The 15130-nt window shown below is 43.2% G+C and overlaps 1 long non-coding RNA gene across 1 annotated transcript; it reads left to right on the top strand.

The window, feature by feature from the left end:
• Positions 1 to 2366: 2366 nt before the first annotated feature.
• Positions 2367 to 8811, top strand: LOC124039285. Its single transcript, XR_006839540.1, has 3 exons — positions 2367 to 2776; positions 5400 to 5609; positions 7005 to 8811. It is a non-coding gene; the product is annotated as an uncharacterized LOC124039285 (long non-coding RNA).
• The last annotated feature ends 6319 nt before the right edge of the window (positions 8812 to 15130 follow it).

Here is a 15130-nt window from a genome sequence, read left to right as displayed (position 1 = left end):
CTTTATTGTTACCTCGATTGAACCTTTCAACCCCACTCTTTCCGCTGTGGATTCTTACAACTGTCTGTAATATCTCTGAATTTGAATTGAGGTTTCAGTATTTAGCATTACCTGAAACCTCTCATTCTCTCCCGTCCCTTTCTTCTATAGCTGGTGGTCTGTGAGAAAATTGTTCCATCTATTCTTTCCACTGAGCTGCGGTGTCCGTCTTCCAATTAGTTACGCAACAGTACAGTGAGTAGGCAAACAGAACTGAAAACAGTATTTACCATGAAAGATGGCAGAAACAGGCTGACATACAGTTAGTGTTCCGGTCGTTGGAATAGCCACATTCACACCACCTCTCCCTGTTCAATCGGGTGACAGTGGGTTTGACAATGTCATAACGACGTGACGCTACGAAAGGATGAGAATGGCAGAAGAGGAGAGAGCATTATTCATTCTGTGGCTTTGCCAGAGAAAGTGCCAAGATGTACTACGTCAATTAGTACCATGGTCATGTAATCATGTGTTTAAAGGGAAATGCATAGATCAAACAGGCATTTAAGAACAGTGGAGACATTCTAAAAAAAACGACATATAGGGAATTCTTTCCCGCTTAACATTCTTTCACATTTTCCCACATTTAACAACAATAGAAAGCAAAAAGGGGATCCAAATAAACATTTGGATAGTTTCTTTGAAAAGGTCTGCCTCTGACTGGCTAACACACACCCCTCACTCCCTGTAGCTCAGGGTTCTATTACAGAGAACAAACACAAACAGACCAGAGGAGAAGCCACGTTGTTCTCTGTTCCATTCTTACTGGAACCCTTCCGTAGTGAAGGAGACCACACCTCCAATACATCAGATGGAACAGTAAATAAAGGAGGAACACAGGGGAGCTTTTATTGTGGTAAAATAACACTTTTTTGGGGGGAAAACAGTTCCACCTTCACTGTGCTTCTTGGAGCTGACTGGGGTGCTGTTAGATCCATGGTCGTAGACTGCAGTACTCACTAAAGTATCATGCTGACATTGAGAAGTGAAAGGGGACTAATGAAATCAATAACTAATACACACACACACACACACAGTCCCGCACTTGAGGAATGCGTGTGTCAGCTGGCAGACGACCAGATGGACGGAACATGCACACACAAATGCTCATACACGCAAACACACACAAACACACACACATCCCTTATCCCTTGTTCTTATGCGGTAAAAGGAGCTTGGTCTCCACAGTGACCAAACACAAAACGAAGGAGTCAGGGCAACAAGAGCAGCTGGCCTCCAGAGATAGAGAGTGAGAGAGGGGGTGTAGAGTGAGAGAGGGGTGTAGAGTGAGAGAGAGGTGTAGAGTGAGAGAGAGGTGTAGAGTGAGAGAGGGGGTGTAGAGTGAGAGAGAGGTGTAGAGTGAGAGAGAGGTGTAGAGTGAGAGAGGGGGTGTAGAGTGAGAGAGAGGTGTAGAGTGAGAGAGGGGGTGTAGAGTGAGAGAGGGGGTGTGAGGAAAACAAAACAACAACAAAGAACAGTGAGAGAGAAGTGTAGAGTGAGAGAGAAGTGTAGAGTGAGAGAGAGGTGTAGAGTGAGAGGGGGGTGTAGAGTGAGAGAGAGGTGTAGAGTGAGAGAGGGTGAGAGTGAGAGGTGTAGAGTGAGAGAGAGGTGTAGAGTGAGAGAGAGAGGTGTAGAGTGAAAGAGAGGTGTAGAGTGAGAGAGGTGTGAGTAGAGGGGTGAGAGAGAGAGGTGTAGAGTGAGAGAGAGGTGTAGAGAGAGAGAGGTGAGAGTGAGAGAGGGTGTAGAGTGAGAGAGAGGTGTAGAGTGAGAGAGAGGTGTAGAGAGAGAGAGGTGTAGAGTGAGAGAGAGGGGTGTAGAGTGAGAGAGAGGTGTAGAGTGAGAGAGAGGTGTAGAGTGAGAGAGAAGTGTAGAGTGAGAGAGGGGTGTAGAGTGAGAGAGGGGGTGTGTGAGGAAAACAAAACAACAACAAAGAACAGTGAGAGAGAGGTGTAGAGTGAGAGAGAAGTGTAGAGTGAGAGAGACGTGTAGAGTGAGAGAGAAGTGTAGAGTGAGAGAGAGGTGTAGAGTGAGAGAGGGGTGTGTGAGGAAAACAAAACAACAACAAAGAACAGTGAGAGAGAAGTGTAGAGTGAGAGAGAGGTGTAGAGTGAGAGAGGGGGTGTGTGAGGAAAACAAAACAACAACAAAGAACAGTGAGAGAGACGTGTAGAGTGAGAGAGAAGTGTAGAGTGAGAGAGAGGTGTAGAGTGAGAGAGAGGTGTAGAGTGAGAGAGAGGTGTAGAGTGAGAGAGAGGTGTAGAGTGAATGAGTGTGGAAAGACTGCGCCACAAGAGAGCGACGGAGGGGGAGTGGAGGCAGAAGGGAGGGGAGAGACTTACTGCCAGCGCAAAAGACTAAGGAGAGAGAGCATAGTAGAGGAGGTGCACAGACTCTCTCGGAAGACGAGAGCAGCACAAAGAAGCAGTAAGTGAACACAGACTTTTAAAAGAGAGAAACTGCTGGAAACTGCCATACAGACAACTGACAACCCAGTGAACTAAAGATACAGAACCTTTAAAAGGACAAAGTAAAATCTTTCAGTCTGGAAAACTGGAATAAGCTAATTAGATGAGGTGAAACGGCGTAGAGGAGACCACACAAGGTATAGGAATAAAAAAGAGGGGGATGGTGAAAGAGAGTTTTTAATGGACATTTGAGAAACTTTGAGAGAAGTGGATAAACTCTGTGCTGAAGTTGGAGAGACTGATACATTTGCCAAACTCATTCACCCCCAAAGGTAAGATTTCTGATACAGTAAAGTTGCCCTATCAGTGATGTTTTATTTCTTTGTATATCGTTTACACTTGTTGTTTTTTTCACGTCTGTCGGACATTAACATGTTCAATTGCTAAGATAAAATACAAACTGTAGTTGTTAACAATTGCTTGTTACATGAAAACAGTATATGCTTGAATATGACTTTCAGAACTTTTCAGCGTTGCAGATATTCCGGGAATAAAGTTGGCTTTCAGTGAAACCTTTGGGGTCTCTTCAGACATTCACGTAAAGTAACATGAACCAGGAGAGGGGCCCAGGACAGATTGAATGGGATAAAGGGGAGAGAGACAGGGTGGGGGGAGAGGATATAGAAAATAATGAGATGGGGGTAGGATAGAGTGAGATAGACAGACATAGAGAGAGAGAAGAGGGGGACAGCAGAGGTCAGGTCATTCCTCAGAGTTACCCTGGCAAATCCAATGTTATTGGTCACATACACATATTTAGCAGATGCTATTGAGGGTGTTGCAAAATGCTTGTGTCCCTAGCTCCAACAGTGCAGTAATATCTTAACAATTCACAAACAATACACACAAATCTAAAAGTAAAAGAATGGAATTAAGAAATATATAAATATTAGGACAAGCAATGTTGGAATGGCATTGACTAAAATACAGTAGGATAGAATACAGTATGTACACGAGCGTTCAAAAGTTTGGGTCACTTAGAAACGTCCTTGTTTTTTAAAGAAAACCACATTTTCTGTCCATTAAAATAACATCAAATTGATCAGAAATACAGTGTAGACATTGTTAATGTTGTAAATGACCATTGTAGCTGGAAACTGATTTTTTAATGGAATATCTACATAGGCGTACAGAGGCCCATTATCAGCAACTATCACTCCAAATTTATCATTTTAAAAGGCTAATTGATCATGATAAAACCCTTTTGCAATTATGTTAACACAGTCGAAAACAGTTGTGTTGATTAAAGAAGCAATAAAACTGGCCTTCTTTAGATTAGTTGAGTATCTGGAGCTTCAGCATTTGTGGGTTCAATTACAGCCTCAAAATGTCCAGAAACAAAGACATTTCTTCTGAAACTCGTCAGTCTGTTCTTGTTCTGAGAAATGAAGGCTATTCCATGCGAGAAATTGCCAAGAAACTGAAGATCTCGTACAACGCTGTGTACTACTCCCTTCACAGAACAGCGTAAACCAGCTCTAATCAGAATAGAAAGAGGAGTGGGAGGCACAACTGAGCAAGAGGACAAGTACATTAGTGTCTAGTTTGAGAAACAGATGCCTCACAAGTCCTCAACTGGCAGCTTCATTAAATAGTACCCGCAAAACACCAGTCTCAACGTCAACAGAGTTCCTCTGTCCAGTGTCTGTGTTCTTTTGCCCATTTTGTTCTTTCTTTCTATTGGCCAGTCTGAGAAATGTATTTGTCTTTGCAACTCTGCCTAGAAGACCAGCATCCCGGAGTCGCCTCTTCACTGTTGACATTGAGACTGGTGTTTTGCAGGTACCATTGAATGAAGCTGCCAGTTGAGGACTTGTGAGGCGTCTGATGGGAAAACATGATGGAAAGTTTAGTGATGGAGACGGAACACAACTTACCTACTTGTAATATCAGAGTATAGTGAATAATTCAATATAAAGATCTTCGTACAGGGATGGTACCGTTTATGAAACAATAAGGGAGATCACAAGACCAATGAGCAGACTGCCCAGACAGTTAGTCTGTAAGTTACTGTAACAGTGGAGGAAACAGTGCACAGGCAGATTGTTGTGTTGCTGCATCAGATATTTGACACAGTGGTGTAACTTGGTAGTTTGCCTCAGTGCCGAGCAGCTTCTCACAAAGATAAGTGATTAGAGAACTAGATAAGTGCAAAGGAAGCATGTACTGTGCACACACACACACACACACAAACACACATTTGAGTCTAGTATCAACATGCGTTGGATAGCCCACACACAGCTGCTGTAGCTGATGACAGAGCCCAGTCTGAAATGCCAATCCTGAAATAGTCTGGACGGGTTATAATTAAATGACAGTATGAACAGTTCCAGCTACACCAGGACTTCTTACACACACACACACACACACACACACACACACACACACACACACACACACACACACACACACACACACACACACACACACACACACACACACACACACACACACACACACACACACACACACACACACACACACACACACACCAGCAGCCTGATTAGAGGGGTGAGATGTAATGCATGATCATACAGGCTTTAAAATATAGAGAATGATATAAATATACATAAAACGTAGATGGTGGAGAGTAATTGTAGAGCTTCCAGAACAAATTGCATAGTTGACTAGAGGGGTTAGGGTGGGGTTAAAGGGCTATTTTGTCAAGGGCGAGTTTCATGCAAACGCATAATACTGTCTTTTACCTAAAGAAACACTCAAAAAGTTCACAGTTATAGATGTGAGGAATGAAAGATATCATTCAGGAAAGTTCTTATAGGAAGTGTGTGTGTGCCTAAAGTGTATGCATGCGTGCATGAGCACCACCAACAATCTCTCGTGATGCAAACATCCTCTAATTCTCTCCATGTCTTTGTACCCTAATCCTCCCCTTAGGTGCTGTGCCATAAATTCAAAGCATTACCCCAAAGCTATTTGGATCCATCCCCAGTCTCCCTCTGTGTGTGACTTGACCAGGGGAATCCAAGATGGAGGTGAGGGAGGAGGTGTTGGACATCCTAAATAAGGTGTGGAGTAAACTACAGAACCTCCCTCAGGCCAACTCGCTGGAGCTGGGGGCCTTCTTCATTATCATCCTCTTCGTCGGTGAGTCGAGACACATGCCAGTCCATAGCCCCAACCCGTAGACATGAAAGGAGCATAAGCTGATTCCAGAACTCAACTGTTTCAGCCTCGCTTAGTGCTTAGTTACTGTAACATGTTACATACAGTATGTCATAGTGACTGTTTCAATGATAACTGGGTAAAACCACATGAGTTGAATTACAGTGATCACAACTACACTAATGTAATCAGTAATGAATTTTATCATGCAACATTTCAATCTGTTATTGGCAGAGCAACAAGATAGTCTCTGTTTACATACAGTACCAGTCAAAAGTTTGGACACCTCGTTCCATTTAAAAAATAAACATTTTTTAAAACTATTTTCTACATGGTAGAATAATAGTGAAGACATCAAAACTATTTAATAACACATATGGAATAATGTAGTAACCAAAATTGTGTTAAACAAATCCAAATATATTTTAGATTTGTCAAAGTAGCCACCCTTTGCCTTGATGACAGCTTTGCACACTTGGCATTCTCTCAACAAGCTTCATGAGGAAGGCTTTTCCAACAGTGTTCCCACATATGCTGAGCACTTGTTGGCTGCTTCTCCTTCACTCTGTGGTCCAACTCATTCCAAACCATCTCAATTGGGTTGAGGTCAGGTGATCTGATGCAGCATTCCATCACTCTCCTTCTTGTTAAATAGCTCTTATACAGCCTGGAGGTGTGTTTTGGGTCATTTCCTGATAAAAAAACTAATGATAGTCCCACTAAGCGCAAACCAGATGGGATGGCATATCGCTGCAGAATGCTGTGGTAGCCATGCTGATTAAGTGTGCCTTGAATTCTAAATAAATCACTGATAGTGTCAGCAGAAAAGCAACCCCACACCATCACACCACCTCCTTCATACTTCATGGTGGGAACCACACATGCAGAGATCATCCATTCACCTACTCTTTGTCTCACAAATACACTGTGGTTGGAACCAAAGGACAGATTTCCACTGGTCTAGATTCCATTACTCTTGTTTCTTGGCCCAAGCAAGTCTCTTCTTATTGGTGTCCTTTAGTAGTGGTTTCTTTGAGGCAATTCAACAACGAAGGCCTGATTCACACAGTCTCCTCTGAACAGTTGATGTGTCTGTTAATTGAACTCTGTGAAGTATTTATTTGTGCTGCAATTTCTGAGGCTGGAAACCCTAATGAACATACTCTAATGAACTTAACTCTGGGTCTTGCTTTCCTGTGGTGGTCCTCGTGAGAGTCAGTTTCATCACGATTCATCACTATTCAATGTACAATGTACAATGTAGAAAATAGTAAAAATAAAGAAAAACCCTTGAAGGAGTTTGTGCGTTCAAACGTTTGATTGGTACTGTAATAATGTTAGAAAGCTAAATCTCTCTTTCTCTCTCTCTCCTACCAGCCACTTTCCTGTTTATGATGGTTCTATCCTGCGTTCACTGCTGTTGCTGTGGAAAGCCTAAATACCAGGGCTCCCGGGTCCAACCCTTACAGGCTGTCTGAGGAGTAGGGGACAGTGGCCCAGTTGCAATACTTATAAAAATGCACCCTTCCCTCCCTTCAAGGAAGGGAGGAAAGAGCAAATTCAAGGGAGGAACCAAGGGAGGAGGGATGCTCTCTAAAGTATTGGTATTGCCTGAACAATGTAGTTTGGAGGGGACAGACAGACTGCTATGCAACCATCCTGAAGAATCCATGTGTGTATAAAGGCTGATGAGCAATGGCAGAAGTCATTAAGACGACTCAGCAGTAGTTGTAAACAGGACAATGATGCACTAGGAACAGAGCACTGTGAGCCTTGTTTCTGCACTGTTGTTCTGTCTGACAACACAAACCACTCCAAGGTGGACAAAAACAGATCTACACAATTTTTCCCATGTGATTTTAACCTGAAAGAGCTGATAGGTTTTATATGTTGTGTGTTTTGTATAAAAAGATACATTAGAAATTCCTTTAGTTTTGTATCTTGTTCATTGAAAGGTATGTTTTCATGTCCAGAATTTCAAACCCCTCTCTGTTCTCCTTTAAGACCCCACAGTAAAAGTTCTGAAGTTCCAAACTTGTTTTCGTTTAGCTCTGTTTTCCACTGGAACGGGACAAACCAATAGAGAGTGCCCTCTGCTGCTGCAATGAGCACAAAACATTTAGGCCTACTGGGGCAGCAGGTAGCCTAGTGGTTGCATGGGGCCAGTAACCGAAAGGTTGGTGGATCGAATCCCCGAGCTGACAATGTAAAAATCTGTTGTTCTGCCCCTGGTCAAGGCAGTTAACCCACTGTTCCCCAGTAGGCATTCATTGTAAATAAGAATTTGTTCTTAACCTTTATTTAACTAGGAAAATCAGTCTGTGCCAAAGCAAAAAGTGGTGTTGCGACCAATGTCTAAGAGCATTTCGTATTATTCTGTATGTCAATCCGAAACACCCCATATAGTATGTTATGATACATTTCTTAATGGTATAAATAAAGGTTAAATCATGTTTTTTTTTAATTAGTGGATGTCTATTACCAATTTCGTATGATTTGTTACGAATTACAATTAGTATTATATGTTACAAATGTGCAAAACGTGCAATATGTCATGAATTTGCTAAATGTACAATACGTTACGAATGATCAAAACGTATGATATGTTATGAATTCTAGGTAGGTTGCTAGGTGGCTACCAATAGCTCGCTCGCTAACGTTAGCTAGGCTAGGGGGTTAGGGTTAGCTAACATGCTAAGTAGTTTCAAAGTAGTTCAAATGTAGAAGGTAGTTGGGAAGTTGCTAATTAGCTCAAATGCTAATGTTGTCCTTGATGAGATTCAAACTTTCAACTTTTGGGTTGCTAGACCTTCGCATTATACGCCTGACCAACCACCCTACTTTTCATTTTTGCCTTGAGCAACCATCTGTCTTATGTAACCATACCAAATGCATCTCGGATTTAAGTACAGAATAACACAAAATTCCCTGAGACCAGATTCAGTATTAATGCAGTATTGTAGAAATAGGTCACCTTATAAATGGTGATTTGTGATTATTCGTAGTTATACCATCTCTGACTGTACAGTACTTGATTATAATTCATTTAGAGTGAAACAAGCAGTGTTTTTATCTTATATTGATCTGTGGTTGTTACAGGAGCAATGTGTTTGTTTACAAGTTTAGCTTTACTTAATGTTTAAGTGCTAATAAAACTAAGTACAATAAAGAATTTTAAAAATTACATTGTGGTTCTTCTTGTTATTAGTACATAAATGATTGAGTGCATCGTGTCAACAGTTAAAATGTAATGTAACACTCCAATAACTGTCTGGGCCGATATCATATCTGACTTGCCTACAATTAGGCCTACTATCTATAAAATGACAAAGGCCACACCTTAGGACAAACCTGATACTTTCACTTTTGATGCTGTTTTCTATACCACTACAAGACGTAGCTAATTCACATTAAAACATGGGTTTTTGGAACACTTCACATGTGAAATTCATGACTTTTTTCAGTAACGCATTTGCAGTAAACCATGCCTTATCAGGCCTTGTAGCACAGCCTCGGGCCTCACCTCCAAATATCAACAGTTAACATTAAACCAGCTATACACCTCTCTCTCCTACTGCGCCACACATTGAAAACCGCCACAACAAGAGAACTAGTTACGATCACTGCTTAGGCTCAAGGAATAAGGTGGAATAAGGCTCTCATACAAAGGAGGGTCTTCTGGGTGCTGGAAATACAGATGAAAGGCCGGAGCAGATATTGAGTAAGTAGCAGAGGCCTACACGTCCAGTCCCCAGGTCTCACAGACTGTACAACTGTAGCCGTTGCTGAGAACACAGAGATGGCTGTGGAAAGGCGAGTCAGTGATTGGAAACATGCTAACTAACAGCTCTGTAACATGTAGGAAAGCCTTGATGTTTCTGTATAGGCTATAGCCTACTGCCAGCATTTTACAAAGTTAACAGCTGTGGAATTAGGGAAAGTGTTGTATTTCAAAACAGTTTCATTGGTTGTTCTATGAAAAAGCTGGCTATACACATCTGAATAAATCTTCTAAATGGGCTTTCCCTGTGTTATTTCAACTAGGCAGTCTTCGTAAAAATAGAATGAAAATAGAATTTACGGACATATTCAATCTCTCTCTATCCCAGTCTGCTGTCCTCACATGCTTCAAGATGGCCACCATTGTTCCTGTACCCAAGAAAGAAAGGTAACTGAACTAAATGACTATCGCCCCGTAGCACTCACTTCTATCATCATGAAGTGCTTTGAGGGACTAGTCAAGGATCATAACACCTCTACCTTACCTGTCACCCTGGACCCACTTCAATTTGCTTACCGCCCCAATACACAGACGATGCAATCACAATCGCACTTCCCAATCCCATCTGGACAAGAGGAATACCTATGTAAGAATGCTGTTCATTGAATATAGCTCAGCATTCAACACCATAGTACCCTCCAAGCTCATCATTAAGCTTGAGCCCCCTATGGAACTACCTGACGGACCACCCCCAGGTGGTGAAGGTAGGAAAAAACACCACTTCCACACTTGCCCCCAAGGTTGCGCCTGGGAAACTCCAATGGAATAGTATTAAAGCCTACTGTGTATCAGAGATACTTTTAAGGGGGTGGGAAACTCCATTGGAATTGTATTAAAACCTACTGTGTACTTTGCCCATACGTTGCAAATGGCCTTGCGGTGCATTCTGGGTACACACCGACAAAGATAGCTATTTACTTCTTGAATGAGAGCTATGTTTCCATTAACTTGTCAAGTTATTTTTTTCTTTACATATAGAACGTGGGAATATAGAATCAATGCGACATTTGCCTGCTAGGGTGCATATCCATTTAGCTATATTGTGTCGATAAAAACATCTGGACATCAAGATGTCACCCCACCCAATAAAACAGATCTGTAAAAACCTACACCATCTAATAGAAGTGTAATGGTTGAAGTGTTGCCATTATCCATTTAGGCAAATTGCGCATGAATAAATTGGTGACAGTCTGTATGCCCTCCCACCTTTCATGTCTCAGGTAGTCAGGGAAAGCCAGAACGGATAAAATGCAATCATTTACTAATATTTGCCATATTCTAATTAAGATATAAGGCATGAAGAGTTGTGGTATATGGTTCTGAACACAGACCTTAGCCGTGGTATATTGGCCATTTATTCCAAACTCCCGAGGTGCCTTATTGCTATTATAAACTACTTACCAACTTAATTAGAGCAGTAAAAATAACTGTTTTGTCATACCCGTGGTATACAGTCCGATTTACCACGACTGTCAGCAAATCAGCATTCAGGGCTCGAAGTTTATAATCATTCTTATGTCGCCACGTCCATGCCATGGTGAAACTCCTGTAGGTCTGAAATAATTAGACAAAACTTGCTAGCCAACCAGAAAAGCAAGGCAAACCAATTCAGTCATTCTTGAAAGTCAGGACAATCCTTGCCTGCAAAGAAACATTTTTTATAGTAGAATCTTTTTTTATTTTGCAAGCAGTAGACATTTAGAATTAAATATGGAGTAGAGCTTCAAGTACGTTATGACATCACGTGCATCTTGAAAAGTATTCAGCCATCAAAATGTATTAGATTTTTTTTCTGCAATAAAGGTATACAAAATACAAATCCACCCGTTGAGCAAATAAAAATGTTGTTGATCTTTATAAAATGTATTCTATATCTGCCTTTTCCATTACACGTAATGTTGTTTTTGCCGACATTGCTTTTGTAGAATAAACCTGGGTCAATGGAAACCTGCCTAATGGGAGTCAATTGGGCACTAGCACAAAAGAAAACAACATGATCAAGAATTGTGTGAACAAGGTCAACATTACAAATCTTTTCCAGGATTTGAGATAATTAACTTGTACTCTGTAATAGGCCGTCATTGCAAATAATAATTTGTTCTCACCTGACTTTCCTAGTTAAATAAAGGTAAAAAAAATACATATATATATTTCGTATTGCTTAGAAATCGTGACATTACTAACTTTCTAGGAAAATAGGAAGGTTTCTTGACACATAACCTGACTTTTAGAAGGGATTGTGTGACGATTAGTTTTGCAATCGCGTGACACAGCATTACAACGTGAACGCGATTGTTCAACAGTTTGCTGGGTGGAGCGTTGTTATCATCTTCACCTTCTTCTTCTTCTTATGTTCCCGAGTTTCTGTGTTGTGGGTTTGTATGTGTGTGTGTATTTCAGGAAATGGCTTCCTGGATTCCAAATCAGCTGCTTTGGAATCCAGGAAGCCATTTCCTGAAATACACACACATACAAACCCACAACACAGAAACTGGGGAACATAACACGCCCACCCCAAAACTTGCAAACTCCCATTTTGCAACAACTAAACCAACACACATCCCCAGTTACTAAACTCGTGAGAGAGCATCGGCGACCACGTTCACCGAACCCTTCACACAGTGAATCTGTATATTGTATCCTTGTACAATCAGAGCTCACCACATAAGGTGGCGGTTCTGATTGTACATTTGCTTTAGAAACACTAAAGGAGTATGGTCAGTGAAGACCAGTACAGGCAATGTACTGGAGCCCACATATACCTCAAAAAACTGTAAGGCTAGCAATAAAGCCAGTGTCTCTTGTTCAATGGTGGAGTACCTTGACTGACACGAGTTGAACTTATGGGAGAAGAAACTGATGGGCCAATCCACTCCCTTTTCATCTTCCTGCAAGAGAACCGCACCCGCCCCCACTATACAAGGGTCTACCTCCAACTTAAAAGGTTTGTCAAAGTTGGGGGCGGCAAGCACTGAGGCACTACAAAGTAGCGCTTTGGCGGACTTAAAAGCATAGTTACATTCCTGGGACCACTCAAATGGTACTTTGGGACTAAGCAGAGATGTAAGGGGAGCTACCGTTGAAAAATTCTTACAGAACGTACGATGGTACTCTACCATCCCCAGGAATCTGTGCAACTGGTGGCGAGTCGTGGGAGCAGCAACAATTGCTTCCACTTTGCCAGTTATTGGGCGCACTTGACCTCGTCCCACCTGCTTCCCTAAGTAAGTCACAGTAGCCTTCCCAAACTCACACTTGGCAAAATTGAGGGTCAAAGAAGCATTCTCTAACTGCTGAAACACACTTTTCAAGGTGGCGAGATGTTCAGACCAAGTAGACAAATTAATCACCACATCATCAAGGTAAGCAGTACAATTTGGCACTTCCGCAGCACACTAGGCACTGAAAAGTAGCAGGTACATTACACATTCCTAAGGGAATCATAGTCTATTGTACAAAGTTATCAGGTGTCACGAAAGCCGGGATGTCAGAAGCTCGAGAGGTCAGAGGCACCTGCCAATAACCTTTTAGCATATCTAATTTACTAAAGTAAGCAGCAGAGCCAATTCTATCAATGCAGTCATCTAAGCGAGGTAGAGGAAAAGAATCAGACTTTGTAACTGCATTTACACGACGATAGTCTGTATGTCAGCGGGACGTACTGTCAGGCTTAGGAACAAGAATACACGGGGAACTCCAGGAGTGGTTACTGGGTTTTTCCATGTCATTCTGTAATAAATAAGCTACCTCACATTTCATTACCTCCCTTTTCTTAGTGTTAACCTGGTATGGATGCTGACGTATAGGAGCAGCCTTCCCCAAATCTACGTCATGTTCCAAGATGGACGTGTGACTTGGAACTGTTATGCAGGTGAATGAGGACCCAAAAGCGACTTGGCGAAAACAGAGTTTTTAATCCAGTAAGAAACTTTACAAAACAAAAAGCATAATACTACTCGTAAAGACAAGAACAGACTGGAGACTTGATCGAGAACTGCAGGTTGCCTCGGGAAGGCACTTGAACCTAGCAGACTCAGACACCTGCTCACCACGCAGCATCTGAGGGAAACACGACACGACAGGGCAAAACATAGACACAGCACGGTGAATTATAGATGAGGATCCGACGGGGCAGGAACGGAAAACAAGGAGAGAAATAGGGACTCTAATCAGGGAAAAGGATCGGGAACAGGTGTGGGAAGACTAAATGATTGATTAGGGGAATAGGAACAGCTGGGAGCAGGAACGGAACGATAGAGAGAAGAGAGAGCGAGAGAGTGAGAGAGGGAGGGGGAGAGAGAGGGATAGAAAGAGGGAAAGAACCTAATAAGACCAGCAGAGGGAAACGAATAGAAGGGGAAGCACGGGGACAAGACATGATAATTAATGACAAAACATGACAGTACCCCCCCACTCACCGAGCGCCTCCTGGCGCACTCGAGGAGGAACCCTGGCGGCAACGGAGGAAATCATCAATAAGCGAACGGTCCAGCACGTCCCGAGACGGAACCCAACTCCTCTCCTCAGGACCGTAACCCTCCCAATCCACTAAGTATTGGTGACCCCGTCCCCGAGAACGCATGTCCATGATCTTACGTACCTTGTAAATAGGTGCGCTCTCGACAAGGACGGGAGGGGGGAGAGACGAACGGGGGTGCGAAGAAAGGGCTTGACACAGGAGACATGGAAGACAGGATGGACGCGACGAAGATGTCGCGGAAGAAGCAGTCGCACAGCGACAGGATTGACGACCTGGGAGACACGGAACGGACCAATGAACCGCGGAGTCAACTTACGAGAAGCTGTCGTAAGAGGAAGGTTGCGAGTGGAAAGCCACACTCTCTGGCCGCAACAATACCTTGGACTCTTAATCCTGCGTTTATTGGCGGCTCTCACAGTCTGTGCCCTGTAGCGGCAAAGTGCAGACCTCACCCTCCTCCAGGTGCGCTCACAACGTTGGACAAACGCTTGAGCGGAGGGAACGCTGGACTCGGCAAGCTGGGATGAGAACAGAGGAGGCTGGTAACCCAGACTACTCTGAAACGGAGATAACCCGGTAGCAGACGAAGGAAGCGAGTTGTGAGCGTATTCTGCCCAGGGGAGCTGTTCTGCCCAAGACGCAGGGTTTCTGAAAGAAAGGCTGCGTAGTATGCGACCAATCGTCTGATTGGCCCTCTCTGCTTGACCGTTAGACTGGGGATGAAACCCGGAAGAGAGACTGACGGACGCACCAATCAAACGACAGAACTCCCTCCAAAACTGTGACGTGAATTGCGGACCTCTGTCTGAAACGGCGTCTAACGGGAGGCCGTGAATTCTGAACACATTCTCGATAATGATTTGTGCCGTCTCCTTAGCGGAAGGAAGTTTAGCGAGGGAATGAAATGTGCCGCCTTAGAGAACCTATCGACAACCGTAAGAATCACAGTCTTCCCCGCAGACACAGGCAGACCGGTAATGAAGTCTAGGGCGATGTGAGACCATGGTCGAGAAGGAATGGGGAGCGGTCTGAGACGACCGGCAGGAGGAGAGTTACCCGACTTAGTCTGCGCGCAATCCGAACAAGCAGCCACGAAACGGCGCGTGTCACGCTCCTGAGTCGGCCACCAAAAGCGCTGGCGAATAGACGCAAGAGTGCCTCGAACACCGGGATGACCAGCTAACTTGGCAGAGTGAGCCCACTGAAGAACAGCCAGACGAGTGGAAACAGGAACGAAAAGGA

Source organism: Oncorhynchus gorbuscha, linkage group LG07 (assembly GCF_021184085.1).
Source record: "Oncorhynchus gorbuscha isolate QuinsamMale2020 ecotype Even-year linkage group LG07, OgorEven_v1.0, whole genome shotgun sequence".
Classification (NCBI taxonomy): domain Eukaryota; kingdom Metazoa; phylum Chordata; class Actinopteri; order Salmoniformes; family Salmonidae; genus Oncorhynchus; species Oncorhynchus gorbuscha.
This window is presented reverse-complemented; position numbering and strand designations above follow the sequence as displayed.